At 42.9% G+C, this 22,306-nt stretch overlaps 1 protein-coding gene across 5 annotated transcripts in view; it reads left to right on the forward strand.

The window, feature by feature from the left end:
- The window catches only part of SASH1 (SAM and SH3 domain containing 1), a 1,215,158-nt gene that overhangs the window by 747,862 nt on the left and 444,990 nt on the right, over positions 1-22,306 (forward strand). The window lies entirely within an intron of this gene.

Genomic DNA, 22,306 nt, shown 5'->3' on the forward strand with positions numbered 1-22,306 from the left:
GGGTCTAAATTAACATTTTTGTGAAAAAAGTTAAATGTTAATTTTTTTCTTCCACATTACAAAAATTCCTGTGAAGCACCTGAAGGGTTAATAAAGTTCTTCAATGTGGTTTTGAGCACCTTGAGGGGTGCAGTTTTTAGAATGGTGTCACTTTTGGGTATTTTCTGTCATAAAGACCCCTCAAAGTGACTTCAAATATGATGTGGTCCCTAAAAAAATGTTTTTGTAAATTTTGTTGGAAAAATGAGAAATCGCTGGTCAACTTTTAACCCTTATAGCTCCCTAACAAAAAAAAATTTTGGTTCCAAAATTGTGCTGATGTAAAGTAGACATGTGGGAAATGTTATTTATTAAGTATTTTGTGTGACATATCTCTCTGATTTAAGGGCATGAAAATTCAAAGTTTGAAAATTGCAAAATTTTCAAAATTTTCGCCAAATTTCCGATTTTTTCACAAATAAACGCATGTGATATCAAAGAAATTTTACCACTAGCATGAAGTACAATATGTCACGAAAAAACAATCTCAGAGTCAGGGGGATCCGTTGAAGCGTTCCAGAGTAATTGCTTCATAAAGTGACAGTGGTCAGAATTGAAAAAATTGGCCCGGTCACGAAGGCAAAAACAGGCTCTGGTGCGAAGTGGTTAAGGCCATGTTCTCATGTAGTGTCAGTGCTGTTTTTTTGCTGCATTTTATGTTCAGAAAATTTGCTGTCAAGCAGTTCAAGCAAAATGTATGTGATTTCAACAAAACTCATGCCCGCTTGGCGTTTAAAGGGAACCTGTCATGTCACTTCTATAAGTTAAACTGTTCCCAGGTTCATAGTAGTGATGCAATGTGCAAGCGCAGGTAATGTGTTAGCTCAATTCGCACTTGCGCATTGTGCCTGGGGTTCCCGCACACAGTGATGCGCCATGACGTGCAGCGCCCTCGTGCGTGCGTCGTGACGCACGGGTCCCCCGCATGAGCACAGTCAGTGAAGCTGTGAACACAACACGGGAGACGCGGGAGACGCACGTCACGACACACGTGCGGGGGACCCTAGGCACAATGCGCAAGCGCGAATTGAGCTGACACATTACCTGCACTTGCACAATATCACAAACATCCAGAGCAACCTGGATAGTACATTAAAAGTGCGCAAGCGAGGATTTCGGATTCAAATTGAGTGGGCGGCGACCAGGATGACTAAATACAAGAAAGAACACCCCTATGACTGAATGTGCAAGTAAGTTATAAGTATATAAAGTGATTTTAGCAAGTGACTATAGCACTGGTTTGCATAGAAAAAGCATGTTAGTGATGCAAATTGCATCAATACCATGAACCTGGGGACAGTTTAACTTATAGAAGTGACATGACAGGTTCCCTATTTAAAAACTCCCATGAACTGTGATTTTTTTAAAATTCTTTATAGGCTTCTATGGGGAGGCTGAATAAATGCTTATAAAAATGAAATTGTATTTTATAGTACAGAATTCCTACTGTTTATTAACTAAAAGCACATTTTAAAAAAAGTGCTCCAAAAGTGCATTACAACAAGAGCAAAACGCAGCAAAACAATAATCAGAGTAGATCTCTATTGCATACTTTTGTGCAGACAACTGCAGAAAAAAAATGGAAAAAATGTAGTGTTTTCTCTCACATGAACATGGTCTACAGAGTTATTCCCATCAATTACTTGCATGGCATATCCAGAGGACTCACACCTATCTGAGAATGGGGCCCCATCCTATGACACTGTCAGAGGAGATATGGCCATACATGAGTGCCTGTCTTTATTCTTCTTTATTATAAATGTATAGAGAGAATTGTGCATGGAAGGGGTGTATAGTATACTGTATTATCTGTATAACCTGTTAACCAAATTTACCAGCTATTGTCTACCGGCAATGTGCAAAGTTCCTAATGTGCTGTACCTAAGAGCCGCTATATTGCTCATTCTGTAACTCATCCTTGGCTTTTACAATTTGAAATTAAAAGTGAAGTTTTAACAAGATATATACAACCCTGGTCCTGCTGGAGACATCTTTGCTTGCTTTCTCATTACTTGAACTTTGGTAGCCCGTGACCTGGGCGTCTCCGCTGCAAGACTTCGTTGGGACTGGATGAGTCTGGCTATTACATGGTGAGCTGACATACGTTTTCCCTTTCCCTTTCCCCTTGTTTTTTCATTGGCAATGTGCAAAGGTAGATCAATTTCACTGGAAGACCACACCTTAGAGATCAGCGAATTGGTTTTATGCACATCTGTTTTGTGTCAAACCTGTAGGAATTCACTGAACACATTTGAACAAGTTGCGATTTACTTAGCGTTTATCACCTACAATGGCAGCCGGCAGAAAATTGCATCAGCCAGAAAAGGCTCATATGATTTTGGATGTGGCTGGATGGGCTACTCCATAATGCTTTGCAGCATGGTATAACACAGCCAATCTAAAGGGACTATTATGGCCTATCCAAAAGCAAAGGCATAGAATGCAACAGGCATTTTGTGGTGAATCTGGATTGTGAGAGGACGTCACAGCTTAGCTATAGAGATAGGGAGGAAAAAGCCATAAGACACTGAATAATTTGTACAGATAGTGTGTGTTACAGCACAACAGAGAAAAATGGTCCATCAGTTTACCTATAGCCACATAGGTGGAGGTCACTTGGACATTACTAAAACTGTGTTTGTGTTAAATGGAATCTGTCAGTAGGATCAACCCTCCTAATGCCATCTATATGGTCATGTAGGACATAGAGAGCTGAATTACATGATAGAAATAGTAATGGTTTTGAGGTCACCAAGTCGCCAGGATCGCAATACTAAAAAGGCTGTAACCAGTCGGTGCCAGAACCGCTGATGGGCGCAGCTTGCTAGACAAAAGACATGGTATAATCCTCCGCACAACCATCCGGTAATAAAACCAGATGGTCATGCAGAGGATTATCCCATATCTTTTGAATAAAATGATACCTTGATATCTGTAATCCGATGTTTTATTCCAGAGAAATCCATGTTTTTCTTATGTGTAAATGAGCTGTTCAGGACTATGGGCTGGACACTGATCTGCTTGAGAATCAGCCTCTAGAACTTATTATACACATAAGGTGGAGTTACCAGTGTGATGTGTAATGGCCGCTCTCTGCTCTCCTGATCTCACTGCAGAGCTGTGTGTGATTATACCTGACACATCTGCAGGTTCCTCTCAGCTTCCATCTCACAGGCAGAAAGGGTTACAATACAGCAGAGCTCAGAGAGCTGCAGCAAATGTATCTGTACACAGACAAAGGTCAGTTCTCTTGTCCTGTGTTAGTTACATGTCTCACATAGGTAAAGCCTCCTGGAGGAGGAGTCTCATGTAGATTAATGTCTGACCCATAGACCTTAATAGCTCATTTACATATAAGACAAACGTGGATTTCTCTGGAATAACCCATCAGATTGCAGATATCAAGGTATCATTTTATTCAGCTTCCTATGACTTATATGCCCATATAGACGGCTTAGGAGGGTTGATCCTACTAACAGATTCCCTTTATAGAGCTTAAAAGGCATTGGCTACAAACTTAGAAGAGTTAGACGTCTTTTCAGGGCAATTCAAATCTTTATATCCAAAAGATCTGCTTTTTACTTTCCTTTTTCCTCTAGCAGTTTATGGCTACAGGTTGTCATATAGATTCCCTTTATTATTTCCTATTGAAATACCAAAAGACAAATATGTCAACATTAAATGTATGTTCAGAACAAAAGAAAACATTGAGTTTTTTTCTGGCTTTATTAAGAGCATATAACCAAGACAATGTCCTGGACTGATATGTTCACTTCATTTACGTAAATTGCCTGCTGTTTTTTTAGCATTGTGATTGCTGTTCAAGCATTCATGAAGTTGTTTCATGCAGAGATGCTGTCTAAATGGAAATGTGCTGCCCTGTAAAGTCTTAAGCATTTTCTATTTCTTCATTATTATTTCAGAAAATTGGTGTATTATGTCAAACTTGAAGCTATAGCTGTCCCTGGATCACAGTACAGTATGTCACAAAATTAATAAAAAAAAACTATTGACAGAAGTAAAATGGGTGTTTATCTGCTTATATTCGGCTCACGTGAATGGAGAGGGCAGTCTGTAGATGGCTTAGGGGACATCTCTCTGAAAGGTTAGGTGCAGTGCGTTTATTTATGTTCTTTATAGAGCCCCTAATAAAAATACTTCCCCAAAGCAATAGCTGTCCTTTAAGTTTGTGTTCAACTATTTTCTATTGTGTACTGTGCGTTTGAAAACAAAGTTCATGTCATTTTTAAGTCCAACATTCTGTGACAGTTATTTATTATTATATTGTTACAGTGGCTGGCGCTCTATTCTGAGACAAAGCTTCAAATCTTCTGGAACTTGGGAGCATAAGGCTACATTCACACATCCGTGTGAAATGTCTGAGTGTTGCCCAATTTTTTTTTTGCCTGGTACATCAATTGTGATTTTTCGAATAGTGGCTAAATTTGGTGCAAAACTCCAGGTCCCCCTTTGTATTTTTAAGTATGCCAGCATTTTGATGCAATTTTTGCATATTTCGCGCATTTTGCGACTTTTGAGAAAAGGTCACAAAAACAGTTCAACACATAAAAAAGACCATTTTGAATTTGTGCCAAATTCATGAAAAGCCTGTGCCTTATTGAAGAATTTGGCACCAAAACTGCAACTAATACCACAAGAATTAAACAGATAGTGACTTAAAAAGAACCCTGCAAATTATGAATCGAGGCCATTGCCCTATAATTGAGGTCAATTTATAAACAGTATGCAGCAAGCTGATAAACTACCCTAGTGATGGCTGCAGGCATCTCTGTATCAGTATAACAGTGTTCTTCTAACCACTATAAGGAATAGAATAATATGCACATTAGTCTTCGTGGTTGGGAAAGTGAATGTGACTAAGCTGCAATACTAGGCACTGCCACTATGAAAAGTACTGGGCAGTAATGCCTGGTAAACAGTGTAGGGGGACAAGCATTGTGGCTCCTCATTGAGTTGACCATTGGTGGTCCTGAGAGTTAAACCCTACAGATGTGCAAACCTCTACAGGATGGGCCACCAATATTGTATTCCCTTATAGCCACTTTAATAAATTGGTTGGACATGAAAAGTACATCAGATAATTAGTTTACCAATTTGCATGAAAAAATGGGTTATAGCTACATGAAAATGGGTGTCCTGGCTGGGTGTGTGTGGTTATATTGCTGCTGTGGACATCTTCACGTTCAGCTCTGCCACAATTTGTGCGGCACCGGACCCCTTTTAACCCACGATGAGGAAACCAGACAAGTTTGTAAAAATAAAGTCTTTTTTACTGACAACAAAACTTAGGTACAGACCTTAGCAGGAAATAAGCTCACTGTTTTCTTCTGCACAATATAGAGGCACATTCTTATTGGTTCTGGAAGGCGGCACAATACTTATTGCAAACGTTATAGATTAACAACAGGACAAATTGGGTAACTCCATCTTCCTGGTACAGGCCACATGGGTCAATCTGTTTTGCCGTGACCACTGCACCCTAGCTGCACTCTTGTGAAACAGTGTAAGGGAGCTCTCACTAGCCACCACCTCACTGACGTGCCCCAGCCTGGCTGATCATGCATTCCTCCATGGATGATCTCCAAGTCTGGCTAACACCACTGCTTCCTTTAGCTTTTCTAATACTTAAGTGCCCCAAACTTGCCTGCCATGAGGAACTGCCACCGCTGAAGATCTCTTGCTGAAACTTTCTCCCTTTTTCTTGTCTCTTCTAACATACACACCCAATGACGATAGCCTTCCTCTGAGAGTGTCCTTTCTTTTCTCTTGCTTACTAACAACTAACTCCTAACCAGGAACTAACACACAGGTAGGTCCCTAATCCTCCTTCCCAACTATGGGCTGGCCATACAGTTAACCCTGTCACCCCTGACTAACAGGAACTGCAGCCACAAGGAGGATAAAACATGCAATTCAGTACATTTTCATACATTTAAAACAACAGGGGTCTTCAGAGGGGTGTTACACCATTTTCTCCACCTGTACATGGGGAGTAGCATCAAGTTAGATGCCCATTTGGGAGTGGAATGGATTAGACATGAGCAGTAAAATGAGGGGATGCTGGTGCTCTGCCAGGGAGGATAGGGAGGATAGTGGAGACACAGCTCGTAAGTAGAGATGAGCGTTGTTCTACTCGAACTGTTCGCCAATCTCAAATTTGAGCTGTTTTGGGCGGTGTTCGAGCCGTTCGGCGAACACGAACAATTTGAGAAAAATTCGGCTGTTCAAGGTTATGTTTGATAACTGTTCGTGCACCAAAATCATAACTGGATTTTTTCTCAGTAATGATGAAAATTAATGTTAATACGCAGTTTGAGTGTACAGCGGGGTGGGGGGAGGGGCAGGGGATGGATCTCTGCAGGAACAATGAAGATCTCCATATTTTTTTTCTCTTTCCCGCATTTACAGTGGGGAGGTGCAATCTGTCAGCCTATCAGCAGCGCACACACGGAGCGAAGTGCTTTTTTTCACACAAGCAAGGGCATGTGTCATTGGCAGTGTATGTCACATGTCCTTGCCCTATAAGACCAAGCCATTTGCCCCGTCGCCACCATTTTCTCACTGCTGCCGCTGCGTGTTAGACGGCACCGCTGTTGCTGTGTGCGCTATACCTTGTTAATTTCAAGCCAATTTTCGCACAAATCTACAGATAGCTTGGGAGTAGGGAATAGTTGTGATTGCAGTCCTTTTAAGGACTAGGTTACAGCATTTCCTATGACTTTTATCAGGCAGGTCTGTGCTCTTAAATAGATAGGTTGTGGGAGTAAAGACTAATTGTAATTGGAGTCCTTTTCAGGACTAGGTTACATCAGTTCCTATCAGTTTTTGCCAGGCAGGTCTGTGCCAGTGCTGTGCAAGTTTTTTTCACAGCATTTGGCTGAATCTAGCAAAGCTAATCCTTTTTGGCCTATTGCAGAGTGTGTTAGTCAGTGGAGTAGCCTATCTGTGTTGCAAGATATACCACCTGTGTATAGAATACCAATTTTTTTACTGCACCTAGTGAAGTAAAATCTTTTGGGCATAGCATCATTCTATTAGTCCATCTATACTGACCTCCATCAGGTTGCAAATTGAATATAATTTTTTTCTGCATCTAGCTCTGAAAAAATATTGGGCTTCTAGCTGTGTGTGGGACTTGTTGTATTAGTCCATCTATACTGACCTCCATCAGGTTGCAAACTGAATATATTTTTTTCTGCATCTACCTCTGAAAAAATATTGGGCTTCTAGCTGTGTGTGGGACTTGTTCTGTTAATCCATCTATATAGACCTCCATCAGGTTGCAAACTGAATATATTTTTTTCTGCATCTACCTCTGAAAAAATATTGGGCTTCTAGCTGTGTGTGGGACTTGTTGTATTAGTCCATCTATACTGACCTCCATCAGGTTGCAAATTAAAAATAATTTTTATCTGCATCTAGCTCTGAAAAAATATTTGGGCTTCTAGCTGTGTGTGGGACTTGTTCTATTAATCCATCTATACAGACCTCCATCAGGTTGCAAACTGAATATATTTTTTTCTGCATCTACCTCTGAAAAAATATTGGGCTTCTAGCTGTGTGTGGGACTTGTTGTATTAGTCCATCTATACTGACCTCCATCAGGTTGCAAACTGAATATATTTTTGTTCTGCATCTACCTCTGAAAAAATATTGGGCTTCTAGCTGTGTGTGGGACTTGTTCTATTAGTCCATCTATACAGACCTCCATCAGGTTGCAAACTGAATATAATTTTTTTCTGCATCTAGCTCTGAAAAAATATTTGGCCTTCTAGCAGTGTGTGGGACTTTCTCTATTAGTCCATCTATACTGACCTCCATCAGGTTGCAAATTCAAAATAATTTTTTGTCTGCATCTAGCTCTGAAAAAATATTGGGCTTCTAGCTGTGTGTGGGACTTGTTGTATTAGTCCATCTATACTGACCTCCATCAGGTTGCAAATTAAAAATAATTTTTATCTGCATCTACAGTACCTCTGAAAAAATATTTGGGCTTCTAGCTGTGTGTGGGACTTGTTCTATTAGTCCATCTATACTGACCTCCATCAGGTTGCAAATTGAATATAATTTTTATCTGCATCTAGCTCTGAAAAAATATTTGGCCTTCTAGCAGTGTGTGGGACTTTCTCTATTAGTCCATCTATACTGACCTCCATCAGGTTGCAAATTAAAAATAATTTTTATCTGCATCTACCTCTGAAAAAATATTTGGGCTTCTAGCTGTGTGTGGGACTTGTTCTATTAGTCCATCTATACTGACCTCCATCAGGTTGCAAATTGAATATAATTTTTATTTGCATCTAGCTCTGAAAAAATATTTGGCCTTCTAGCAGTGTGTGGGACTTTCTCTATTAGTCCATCTATACTGACCTCCATCAGGTTGCAAATTAAAAATAATTTTTATCTGCATCTACCTCTGAAAAAATATTTGGGCTTCTAGCTGTGTGTGGGACTTGTTCTATTAGTCCATCTATACTGACCTCCATCAGGTTGCAAATTGAATATAATTTTTATCTGCATCTAGCTCTGAAAAAACATTTGGCCTTCTAGCAGTGTGTGGGACTTTCTCTATTAGTCCATCTATACTGACCTCCATCAGGTTGCAAATTAAAAATAATTTTTATCTGCATCTACCTCTGAAAAAATATTTGGGCTTCTAGCTGTGTGTGGGACTTGTTCTATTAGTCCATCTATACTGACCTCCATCAGGTTGAAAATTGAATATAATTTTTATCTGCATCTACCTCTGAAAAAATATTGGGCTTCTAGCTGTGTGTGGGACTTGTTCTATTAGTCCATCTATACTGACCTCCATCAGGTTGCAAATTGAATATAATTTTTATCTGCATCTAGCTCTGAAAAAATATTGGCCTTCTAGCAGTGTGTGGGACTTTCTCTATTAGTCCATCTATACTGACCTCTATCAGGTTGCAAATTGAATATAATTTTTATCTGCATCTAGCTCTGAAAAAATATTTGGCCTTCTACCAGTGTGTGGGACTTTCTCTATTAGTCCATCTATACTGACCTCCATCAGGTTGCAAATTAAAAATAATTTTTATCTGCATCTACCTCTGAAAAAATATTTGGGCTTCTAGCAGTGTGTGGGACTCATTGTATTAGGCCATCTATACCAAGCTCCACCAGCTTTGAAATTAATAATAATTTTTAGCTGCATCTAGCCCTGAAAATAATTTTTCCCAATAGTGGTAGCAATAGAAATATGGGGCGTGCGCCTGGCTAACAAAAATATACGCTTCATAACACAAAACACCAGCCTAGCGCACTGCATTAATAAGATGGCATCATCGTCTCTCCCAGTGCTAGGCCTACTACGCAGGCTAGTATTCCTGTGCCTAAAACACAATGTATGGGTCCGCGCTAGCCACTATGCTGAGGGGTATAAAGCTGCTGCTAACGCTTTATAACAATTCAATTGGCAGATTTTCACAGAGCTCTTCCACAACGCCCACCCATCGGGCAACAGTTGCCCACCCTCCCTATGGGATCTAGTGGCGAATAGTTGATGCCATTAATCAGAGCGTCAGTTGCCCCGTCAACGTGGCAAGCATACGGTAAGGCATGGGAAGAGTGGACACGACTAGTAGCAGGCAGACGGGTTGACCAATGTGAACAAGCCAGATCACAAGTCACCATAGAATTTCTCCACCAGCTAATAATGAGGGGCATATCAGGGGCGTCAGCGCAGCGGTGTCTGACCGGAGTAGCATTTCACTTCCAACTACTGAATTGGGGAGATGTGACAAAGATTCATCATCAGACAATCCATAAAAGGGTGGAAAAGGGGTCAGCCAAGTCAGGAATGTAGACGTCGCGTCCCGTGTCACCAAAACTGATTTCTCACATCTTATCCCTAACACCATTAACATGACACTCACAATTTGAAGCAACACTAATGTCTACTGCATTTGTGATCGCCTTCTTCGGGGCGCTATGTATAAGCGAATTAGTCCCTCAATCCAAAATTACCACCAGTGGACGCTTATTACACCAGGAAGTAGTCATAGCCAATAATGCAATACGTGTACGCATACACCAATCGAAAACGGTTCCAGCGGGCAGGGGTACTTGGGTACTTCTACAACCCACAAACGGTACACTGAGTCGGCTAACAATAGTAAAAACATATCTAACCATCAGATCACAAAGTAATTTCTTCGTATCACACATTGATGGAACGCCATTATCAAGATACCTGTTCCAAGCTATATTTAATAAATGCATAACATCGGCAGGGAACCACCCCAAAGATTACGGGACACACTCATTCCGCATAGGTGCGGCCACGGAAGCAGCAAGAGCAGGACTGTCAGAAACGTGTTTGGCGAGATACATAAGACCGGACTTGTTATCCTAACGTGGTTTGTTTCTTTTACAGGTGACGCTAAGCCAACAGTGTGAGTGATAGGCCGCTCGTATATATATTGGGCACAAAAAAGGGCGAAAGTCCGCCCAGGCGGGAGGAAATTAGAGTTTCATAACACATATTTCAACTGGAGAGGTATTAGAGGCCTGCTATGGCCACAGGTACTAATGGAGGTAATCAAGGTAGGGAGAGAGGCAAGAGGTCCGGTCATCTTAGTTATACAGGCCGGGGGAAACAACCTAGGTCATCACAAGAGCGCATAACTAATGGCAATAAATGAAACTAGACACTGAGCGCTTCAGAGAATTTTTCACAAAATTAGCTATAGTATGGTCAGAGATTGTGCCAATAGCGGTATGGCAAGGTGCGCGAGACATCACGGCCATCGAATGGACAAGGCGGGTAATAAATATTCGGATGGCAAAATTTAGAAGAGACAGAGGCGGTGTAGTGATACGACACCGACAACTGGAAGGAGATAAAGCAGGCTTCATACGGCCCGACGGTGTTCACTTAATAGATATTGGACTGGACATATTCCTGTCAGGACTCCAGGACGGAGTGGAACAAGCGTTAAGAGTGATGGGTGGGGGTCAGAGTCCTGCATACGAGTACGCTGGATCCTCCGTGGCCTGGAAATAGAAAGGACATGTTGGAGAGTTACACTTGTTGGCCAACTTGCCGGAGTGGGGACCCAGGGCATGCTGCAACAAGCTGAATTATTTTAGAAATAAAATGCCTTTCTAATGGAATGAGTATAAAGAGTTAATAAAGCTGTGACCGATCCTCACCCATCCAGTTGTAAGAGTTACATTATTGGGTTGTCCATGAAAGGGGGGCGGTAGGGGGGCTGAGCATCTGGGTTTGGTTGGGGGTCCCCACAGTCTGCCTAGGCTAGATTAATTTAAAAATTCTTATTAGATACACAGGCGGTGCAGCTTGCTTCGCAGCTGGGCTACTACGCCCAAAGTATTGCCTAGGCTAGATGCAGTTAAAAATTCTACGCTGACTAGCAGACACTGAAGATTTGGAGCAGACCTCTGAGTAAACAGCTCTTCAGACTCAACCATCTGTGTTACCCCAAGCCATAGTGTATGTAGTTTCTTACAGTTAAAAGGGGGGGGTGCGACCCAACCCACCTGGAATTGACGATGCCAACGTCACGTAAGACACAGCAAGGGGACTCCCAAAATTGTGGCACAGACACCACTTAACCCTAGAACGCATACCTGTGGCCTTGCAGGCCCGCCCAGTTAATTGTTTTCTATTTTCTGCAAGATTGCTTTAGTTAGAATTTTGAAACTCTAGGTATTCTTCATGTATATAGTTGTTTGTCATTTGAGTTTGAGTTATTCCATGTTATTTGCACACGGGCCTAAAGGGCCCCAGGTATGTGAAAGTGTAGATTTTTATGGTCATGCGTTCTAGGGTTAAGTGGCATCAATTGCCCCACTGTTGCTTAAAACGGTTGGTGAGGTGATTTTACCAAATCCCCAAGCTTTTAGTCTCCCAAGGATGACACAGGGGTAGAAATGTCCTTGCGAATCCATGATTTGATCATCTTTATGAACGTGAGTCTGTCTACATTCTCAGTGGACAGCCGCGTGCGCTTATCTGTCAGCACACCACCAGCAGCGCTGAACACACGTTCAGAGAGAACGCTGGCTGCATGGCATGACAAGATCTCCAAGGCGTGAGTGGCGAGCTCCGGCGATTTTTCAAGATTGGAATACCAAAATGAGCAAGGGTCCAGTGACACAGGTATGGCTTCGATGTTCACTTGGAGATTCTCCTGTACCATCCTCTCTAGGCATTGACTATGTGTCAGACTTCTTGTCTCCTGTGGCCTTGCAAAGGATGGGCTAAAAAAGTGGTGAAACGATTCCACAAAATTGCTGTTACCAGCAGATACTGTGTTACTGTTACTGTTTGAGTGATGAAGACTCGACAGTCCCACCGTTGGCAAGTTAGAACTGTGAGATTCACTACGTGCACCACTGGTGTTTTGTGGAAAAGCACATGTAAGATTCTGCAACAGATACTCCTGCATTCGTCAATACCTTTTTATGGCAGGAATTATTTCGGCAAATATACTTTTGTACCGGGGATCTAAGAGTGTGGCAACCCAGTAGTCGGGATTACTTCGAATTCTGACAATCCGGGGGTCATGTTGCAGGTAGTGCAGCAAGAAGGCACTCATGTGTCTTGCGCATCCAGAAGGACCAAGTCCTTGTTGTGTTGGTAGCGAGGTAAGAATCATGCTTCCTTCCTCTGCCCTCTCCCTCCAACCTCGCACAACAGAAATGTGATCAAGGTCTCCCTCATCTGATGAGTCTTCCATGCCCATTGCCAGTTCGTCCTCCACTTCTTCCTCGGCTCCTGCACCTTCCTCAACAGTTTGGCTGCTACCATGCGCCCTGGTTAATCCCTCTCCCCCACCCTCCCATGCCTGCCGCCTTGGTGCTGCCAACCGTCTGGACCTTGGAGATGTTATCCCTTCCGCATACGACTCCTCCTCTACTTCCTCCACCTCCTCTTGTCCCACCACCTGACTCCGAATTCTGATTAACATGTGCTCCAGCATGTAAATCACCGTAATAGTCATGCTGATAATGGCATCGTCAGCACTAAACATCTTCGTCGCCATTTCAAGACTGTGCAGAAGGGTGCATAGGTCCCTGATCTGAGACCACTCCTCCAGCGTGATTTGCCCCAACTCTGGATCTCGTTGGCCCAGGCTATACGTCAGAACGTATTGCACCAGGGCTTGTCGGTGCTGCCACAGTCGCTGCAACATGTGCAGAGTTGAATTCCACCGTGTCGGCACATCGCATTTCAGCCGGTGAACTGGCAGGCCCAACGACTTCTGTAGAGATGTAAGTCGTTGAACTGCGGGATGCGAACGGCGGAAGTGAGCACACAGCGACCGTGCACTCTGCAGAAGGCCATCTAGTCCGGGATAGTGGGCTAAAAATTGCTGGACAACCAGGTTCAACACGTGAGCCATACGAGGCACGTGTGTGACATTGCCCCGGCGAAGTGCCGCACCCAGGTTTGCAGCATTGTCGCACATGGCCTTCCCAGGTTGCAGGTCCAGTGGAGACAACCTTTCATGAAACTGGGTCTCCAGAGCTGACCAAAACTCCTCAGCTGTGTGACTCACATTTCCCAGACATTTCAAAGTAAACACTGATGCGTTGAGCCCTGCTGCCAGCATAGTAAGGAGGTGTGTAGGATTCATTCTGCGCAGTTAGAAAGCAGGTGGCATTACCAGACAGGCTTTGTGTGCAGGTGGAGGACCGAGAGGAGGTTGAGGAGGCAGAAGCAGTGGAGGAAGTTCGAGATAAAGAGGATTAACACACAACTCGTGGGGACGGTAAGACTTGGACAGCAGCCCCTTGTCCTGCTGTCACCATAGTTACCCAGTGCCCAGTCAGCGACATGTAACGCCCCTGTCCATGCCTTCTCGTCCAAGTGTCTGTGGTGAAGTGCACCCTGTCACACACAGAGTTTCTCAAAGAAGCGGTGATGTTGTGTGCGACATGCTAGTGGAGCGCAGGCACACCTTTCTTTGAGAAGTAGTGCCGACTGGGCATCTGGTACTGGGGCACTGTGACGGACATAAGGTCTTGAAAATCCTCTGTGTCCTCCAGGTGGAAAGGCAGCATTTCTGTAGCCAACAGCTTGCAGATGGTGAAATTCAACCTCTTAGCTTTCTCATGGCTAGGAGGAAATGGTCTTTTACTTTTCCACATCTGAGGGACCGAGGGCTGGCTGTTGTGCTTAGACGGTGTTGAGTAGGGTGTCCCCGGCAACTGCCGGTCTGTGAGGAAGATGCAGGCGGACATGTTAGGTTGCCTTGATCCAAAGGTGGTGCTCTCGATGTCGGAGAGTGCTCAACACTAGCAGGTGTTTCCACTTCCCAATGAACTGACGACCTGCCAATCACACTGGCTGTTGCGGGTAAAGAGGTGGCAGGTCTGCGTCCAAAAACATGTGTGACTGCTGTCCCCCCAGTCACAGAGGATGAAGAGGCTGCGGATGCACAAGATGGGGCAGACGGTGGTTGGCCCAGCCGGCTAGGCCGCATTGTAGCACAGTGAGCTTCCCACTGCAACTTATGCTTCATATCCATGTGACGGTACATGCATGAAGTACTCAAACTATGTATTTTTTGGCCTCTATTTAGCTTTTGCTGACAAATATTACAGATAACACGAGTTGGGTCATCCTTATCAATCTGAATAAATGCCCAGGCTATGCAAGGCTTAGAGCCCATGTGACCTGAAGAGCCACTACGACTTGTGGTCAGAGGCAGAGTTGTGGTTGAGGATGCAGTTGTTGACGTGCTTCCAGTACTCCGTCTCTGTTCAGGAAGGCGCAACCTAACCTCGTCGTCAATAGCATCTGTGATGCCCCGCTGCGCTTGGTATCACAGATCCTACAAGAGTGCATTGATGGAATCCTCCACAAGAGGCCCCCATAAACATTCACACATCTCCACCTTCCACCTCAGACCAGCAGAGGGAGCCCGTTAGGGATATAAATAAGGAAGGTGGAGCTAGGCAGTTCAGTTCCTCTGAAGAGTTCCTGCAGTAGAGAAGCCTAAGAGAGGTCAGTCTGCAGTGGAGCTCAGTCTAGTCTAGAGAACGCAGTTAATAGTTCAGCAGTGGAGCACGAGGCTCCTGCTTGCTAGATTCAGGGAGCCCAGATAGAGCTTAAGGTGTGCCGGTGCCGTAAGATCAGTGAAGCGCGGCAAGCTGCCGTTAGTGTGTATAGCCTAGTGAGGGCCCGAGTAGGCCGAAGGCGAGTGGCGAGTTAGTACATAAGGGGCAGAGGAGCTTAACCAGGTCACCCCGAAGCATTTACCGGACACAGGATCTGAGCTTACCGGTATCTCTATGACCCAGTAAGGCATAACCGGAATACCTGGAGAACTACAAGTCCCAGGATCGCTAAGGTGCTGATATGTAACAGAGCCAGGAGACGCTTAGGCCCCGCATACTGGGAGCGTGAACTCCAAGAGAAGGCCCTACCACAAGGTCAGCCAGCGCAGGACAGAGACAAAGTTAGGCCTAGCTCCAGGCAGGTCAGAAACTTACTACGCAGAGGCAAGAAACAGGAGGCCCTACACCCGCTCATTGGGGAGGATCCTGATATGCACCCTTCACCCTACAGTGCTCCGGGATGTGCCTGAATTTCCACCAGTAAAAGGTACTGAAGTGACTACCGTGTCCGTTCCCGTTCTTGCTCTGACCCAGCTTGGTCTCGCCTGTCCTGCATTCCCCCTGCATACGCTGCCCTGAGACCTAGCTCCACCTGTGGGGAGCTATACCATCAAGCTGCCTTATCTCTGGCCTCAGTGGACTGCTGCAGCGCTGGTGCTTGTCACCAGGTACCACAGGTGGCGTCATGAACTCTTATAAAATTAACAATTATCCACCCTTTTAAAGAGAGACCCCAGGGTACGGGCCAGGGAGCCGACCACCGCGACATCCCCAAGGCCAGGCAAATGCCCGGGTACCGAGTCATCCCCATCCCCAGGGCTAGTCACATCCTCCTCCACCTCCTCTGCTGACCTCATCGACTGTCTGACTGTGGGTTGACAGTAAGTGGGATCTCCAACCTCGTCATCATCACCCTGTGTGTTATCACACCCGTCGCCCTCAGAGCCAACCTCTTCCTGCCCTGACCGAAAAGTCAAGTTGTCGCTCCAATCAGGTATTTGAGTCTCATCATCGTCTTCATCATTGTCTCCACCAACAGGAGTTACAGTTTGGGAACAAGGGTCTACATTATGCTCAGAACCTTCTTCATCTGGTCCTGGATCCAACTTATAAAGATTCTGGGCATCGGATCACATCATTTCCTCATCTGGATTAACAGAAGCTCTGGAGCAGACCTCCGTTTCCCAGGCTATAGTATGAGTAAACAGCTGGGCAGACTCAGCCATCTGTGTTACCCCATACTCAGACGGGCAGCTGGAGACTTGGGAGCTGTGAGGAAGCAAGTGCGATTGGGGTGACACCTCTGAGGACTGGAGTATTTGTGATGTTGAAATTGAGGTGATGGAGAGCCCACTTGAAGGAGCACTTGATATCCGTTGAAGCACCTGCTGTTTTTGTGCCTCATCTAGAATTTGTAGCGATGGGCGTGTCCGTAAGAATGGGATCGTATCACATTGTCCACGAAAAGAAGTCGACATCTTAGTTTGGCTGGAAGATGGTCTTTCTTCTGCAGATGTTACCCCCCCCCCCCCCACCATGGGGGGCCTCGACCCACCGGCGGACAGGCACAAGTATTGGGATAGGGGGGCTGGCCGTCAGGGTCCACCGCGGCTCTGGCACAAACCCGGCGACACAGAGGTGGCACAGGCAGGAACGGACTGGCCGTGTCGGCTTCTCACTTTTTGGATTTTAGAAGGGCATGACATGCCTATATCTGTGTCTCCCCCTCCTTTTACTCCTCCACCTCTTTTCTTTTCGCATGACTATATGTACTTGTCACTTTTCCATGTGTTAGTTGTGTCTTCTGAGCAGTTTGTCAGCTTTTGGACACCTTTGAAGGTGTTTTCTATGTGTTTCTATGTGTTTTTGTTTGCCTGCCATTGGTTTTAACGGTGTTCGAAGGTGTTCGACGAACAGTTCGACGAACAGTTCGGCGAACACACGGGTGTTCGACGAACCGAACCGAACTCGAACACTACGGGGGTGGCTCAACACTACTCGTAAGTATAGACACCTTTATTAAAAGTATTCAGGATCACAAAGCCTTCGTCAAGTTATATGGGTTATAGTACAGCCAGGGTTCTAACATTTCAGGACTCATTAGTGGCCATAGACTGCTATATGTATTCATAGATATTTGGTGGTTGTTGATGGACATTATATCTATATGAAACGCTCTTGAAGACTGGTTTGGAAGTAAAATTACCTTGGTTGGATTTTTCCTGTCTAATTTTACACAAGCAATGCTATAGAATATTAAGTTATGTGGCCCTACTGAAACCATGAAGTCACGTCCATTGTTTGCGTTACTAATGGAATCATATAATTTTACTGTTCTCATTTTTTAGATCAGTTTCACTGCTTTCTCATGCAAAGTATTTGTTGTTGTGTAGCTGGAGTTTAGCAGCATCTGCAGTATAAAGCAAACACTTCCCACAAGGTTGTGTTAAATGACCAATTAAAAAGCAATACTTGTAGCTGATTATTTTACACCACCATATGCTTGGTATTTCCATAAGCAGATGTACATTTCGTAGTTTTGTTTGGAACATGTATATTGTTTCATGTAAATGCAGATTTTGTGAAGACGGGACTATTTGTACTGGGACTGGATGGTGCGTACAACATTTCCCATTAGTTCTGTTTACTCTTCCGCTTTGGCCGATTCGGTGAGAGCAATAAATGAAAGTAAATTGGGGTTATGTAAAGATTTATCACTGTAGTACGAAATCCTGTAGCGCGTTGTCTCCCTGCTGCAGGGGACTAGTTTAGATTCCAGGTGATAGTAAATGTCAGGCAGTGAGTGGCAGTAAATGACATTGCTTCTGAATTAATGTTTTCTAAATAGACCAGTTCAGATTATATGGCAGGCGTAGAGCTTGTGTTGGCCTCAGATGTGTTCTCTGGCAGCTATCATTCTTGCAGAGTGTGATTTGTATAAACAGCTGATGACTGTTTAAGTGGCAAATATCCCAAGGAATTTCTCGATAAGAAGAAATGCTGGAGACGTGCTTGCTAAATTGCCTTGAGCTCTGCTGTACTTGGGTATTATATCTATTGGTTAAATCAATGACCACTAAGCTTTTCACCCAAACAGAATTATGAGTGCGTTGGGTTGCTACTGTCACTGTTCATGAAACAGCAATGTACTTATAAAAATTGATGACATATTCTTGAAAAGAAGACCGCCAAAAGCCACTGAATATGTGAGCTTGAAACCCGCTCACTTATCTACCACTTATCTTGAGAAGCATTTCAATTCCAACACAGTCCACCTGTGCCTATCCACTTTCTTAGATTCTTCACCTATAAAAATGTATTTATGTCTAAATTTCACCTTATTTCGTACCTTCATAATGCTTTGCTGCATTTTTTCTTTTCCTAACCTTGCACTGTGGGGGAAGGACAATGAAACAGTAATGAAACCTTTTTTGTCAGGATATTAATGGTCTTAATTCCCAGTGTAAAAAACTTTATAGGAACAATGAACTTACAGATGGGAGTACATATGATAGATGTCAGCCAAGCTATACTTGCTAAACCAACATAAACATCCATGCTTGTTGGCGCGTTCATGTTTACTTCAATACAGCAGCTTATGTCTTAAGTCGGATTCACATTAGCTTCTTTCACAGTCCGCATACACAATACCAAGAATGACTGCTGGTCTCCCAACCCAACACACCGACACATTTGAGGCTGCACGTTCAGGTCATGAGACCAGCGGTCAGTCCGGGCATTGTGTTCCATATATGGACCGTGAAATGCGCCTGTGAACCCAGCCTTAGAAGAACAAAGGATCTGATAAGATGCAGTTCAACATACTTTATTCTTCTTTACGCCAACTTATGCTGTTGAAATGTGTGACCCCATACACATTAGATTTCTGGCTGATCCCACTAATATGATGCTATGTATATGGTGAAGCTAAATATGAGATTTAATTATCAAGTTAATCACCCACTTATCATCTCACCGTATCGGTCCAATTGGTTGCATATATGCATATACCCATCAAGGCAACACGCATTATATTAGCACTTAGCAATCTGTACCGGTGTAACAGGATGTATGTACTATGCAAAGGTTTTCAACAGGTGTTGAAAAAATGCAGCAAAGTAAGAATAATTTAAAAATACAAGTGTTAATAGTTTATTTTTATCAACTAACAAAATGCAAAGTGAATGAACAAAAGAGAAATCTAAATCAAAGCAATATTTGGTATGACCACACTTTACAAAGCCGAATCAATTCTTCTAAGGACACTTGCATAGAGTTTTTGAAAGAACTCAGCAGGGTGGTTGTTCCAAATATCTTGGAAGAACTAACCACAAATCTTCATTGATTGTGCAAATCCTTCTGTCTCTTCATTTAATCCCAAAAAGATTAGATGATGTTGAGATCAGGGCTCTGTGGGGCCATGTCATCACTTCCAGAACTCCTTGTTTTTCTTTACACTTTAAACTTAATGACATTGGCTGTATGTTTGTGGTTGTTGCACTGCTGCAGAGTAAATTTGGAACCAACCAGACGCCTCCCTGCATAATGGATAAATACCTACCTGTACATCTCAGCATTGAAGATACAGTATCATTAGTCATGAATAAATCCCCAACTCCATTTGTTGACATGCAGCCCCAAACTTGTAAGAAACCTCCATCATGATTCACTGTAGTCTGCAGACACTCATTACTGTACTGCTCTACAATTCTTCTGCAAACAAACTGCTTCTGTTATAGCCAAATATTTAAAATTTTGATTCATCAGTCCAGAGCACATGCTGCCATTTTTTCTGCACCCCAGCTCCAATGTTTTGATGAATAGTTGAGTCACCTGGCCTTATTTCCATGTTGATGGTATGGCTTTTAAGCTGCAGTTTTTCCATGAAGTCCCCATCTGGCAACCCTTTCATGAAGCTTGATAAGTATAGCTGGGTCCCACTGGTTCCCGCCAGTTCTGAACTGATGCCACTGCTGAATATCTTTCAGTTTTGAAGGGAAGTAAGCATATTGTGTCTTTCAAGAGCTACACTACATTTCTGTGACCAACCACTGAGCCTACAGTCCTCAATGTTGCTCACTGCTTGGTGCTTCTTCAAAAGAGTTTGAACAGCACATTTTGAAACCCCAGTCAGCTTTGAATTCTTTGCCTGGGAGAAACCTTGCTGATGCAGTATAACTGCCTCATGTCTTGTTGCTGTGCTCAGTCTTTCCATGGTGCATGACCTGGGATATGGAACCTTCATACACAACCTCACCTTTCTAGCAGAATATGGCTGATCCTGTTTCAGTTTATGACTGTGTTTCAATCTAAATATGTGTAAATAGCCTCTTCAGAGAGGAAGACGTCAGGAACACTAGTGATATCAATTGATAGTAGCAATATGAAAATAATGATCAGCATTTTGGAAGAATTGGCTAATCATACACCTGATTACAATTCTACAAAACACTTGACTTTGTGCTAGTGTTTGAAGGCAATGGCTCACAGCATATATTAATTTGATTTAGATTTCTCTTTTATTCATTCACTTTGCATTTTTGTTAATTGATAAAAATAAACTATTTTTAAAAACATTCTTACTTTGCAACATGTTTTACACATCTGCCTAAAATTTTTGCACACTGCTGTATGTACTAGAAAACTGTGAAGATATTTCATCTAATAAACAGCTTATTAAGACTATCCTATCTATTATGAACATTTGCCATTGCAAATTCAGAGCCTGACTGAAGACTTCATAGTCCAAAATGGACAACCCTATAATGAGAAAACTAACAGTCTAAATTTTCTATCTTTCTGAAGCTTGAATGGCGCATTTTTTTCTATTACATAGTATATTTACACTTGTTTTACATTTTCCTTTTTATGTTATGGAAATTGTTACCTATTTTCAGATAAGTAATCTCTTGTCTATTGAACAATATTGTAACCTTGGTTGTAGATACAGTAAATGATACAGACAAGGTCAGTTTTAGATGATTTCATATAGAATCCCTTTACTAATGGATAACCAAAGATGGTGCGAAGCAATCTCTCAAATCATGAAAGTTGCCTAATGTAATAAAAATTCTGTTAAAAACATATTAAAAATCATCTGTCACAAAATAACCATTCTGTTTTACTAAATAGTTGACTAGCCGTCTTATAGGCATATATGATGTTGTTGGTTGTAAGTCATGTGACAAGTCTCGTAAAAGGGTCACTATTGGCTTTTAGGATTGCTACTTCCTATAGGTGGCACTAGAGTTCAAGTCCTCTTCCTCTCTGAAGAGACAATTTGGGTAAAGAGACACACCTTCGGTCTGTTTAATGCTGTCCGTTTACAAACCATGAAAGTGTAACTCACTCTTTCTTCAGGAAATAAAAAAACATATTTCCTGAAGAAGAAGTGGGTTACCCTTTGAAACACATAGAAAAATAAAAGAAACCATTATTTTATAATAGCTCTGGCATCTGGCGTTTCTTCACAAGCTTGCAGCGCGGATGTGGACCACACACTTTCCATGTTTTATTTGCTCTTCTGGTGAAATCACCCGTGGATATGCAGCAGCCTTTCAATCCTGGATCAGGTCAGCATATATTGATACAATTTCTGATATTTATCACCAGATAAGACCCTATCCTTGCCCTATTTTTTCTCCTCAGCTGTTTTTGCATTAACCTGGTAAGGTTGTGTTCACACAGCGATATTAAGGCATAGAATCCCAGCTAATGCAGGTCAATGGGTCATCAGACCAGAAATTTTCTCATATTAAAGGGAGTAGTGGATATTCCGTGCTGCTGGTAGCCAGAATGGTAGATCAAGGCACACACAAATAGGTTTGTGGCTTCTTGTTTTGTCTACACTCTTCAAAGTATAGAAACTTCTTTCATGTTTTTTTGCCCCGAATAAGAAGTTTGTAAACTTTGAAACGCATAAACAAAATAAAAAACACAAAACCTATTTGTGCGTGCCTAGATCTACCATTCTAGCTACCAGCAGCGCGGAATATCCACTACTCCTGTTGTTATACACAATTTGAGGGGCCTATTTTACTAAACCCCTTTTGTAGTCTGGTTTACTGAACTGTCCCAGCATAACTGACAGCCGGCAAGTATGCAAGGTGAATGGAAAGAAAAGGCCGGCAAA

The sequence above is a fragment of the Phyllobates terribilis genome, unplaced genomic scaffold (assembly GCF_046119375.1).
Source record: "Phyllobates terribilis strain yellow unplaced genomic scaffold, ASM4611937v1 Scaffold_3__8_contigs__length_932513732, whole genome shotgun sequence".
In the NCBI taxonomy this organism is placed as follows: domain Eukaryota; kingdom Metazoa; phylum Chordata; class Amphibia; order Anura; family Dendrobatidae; genus Phyllobates; species Phyllobates terribilis.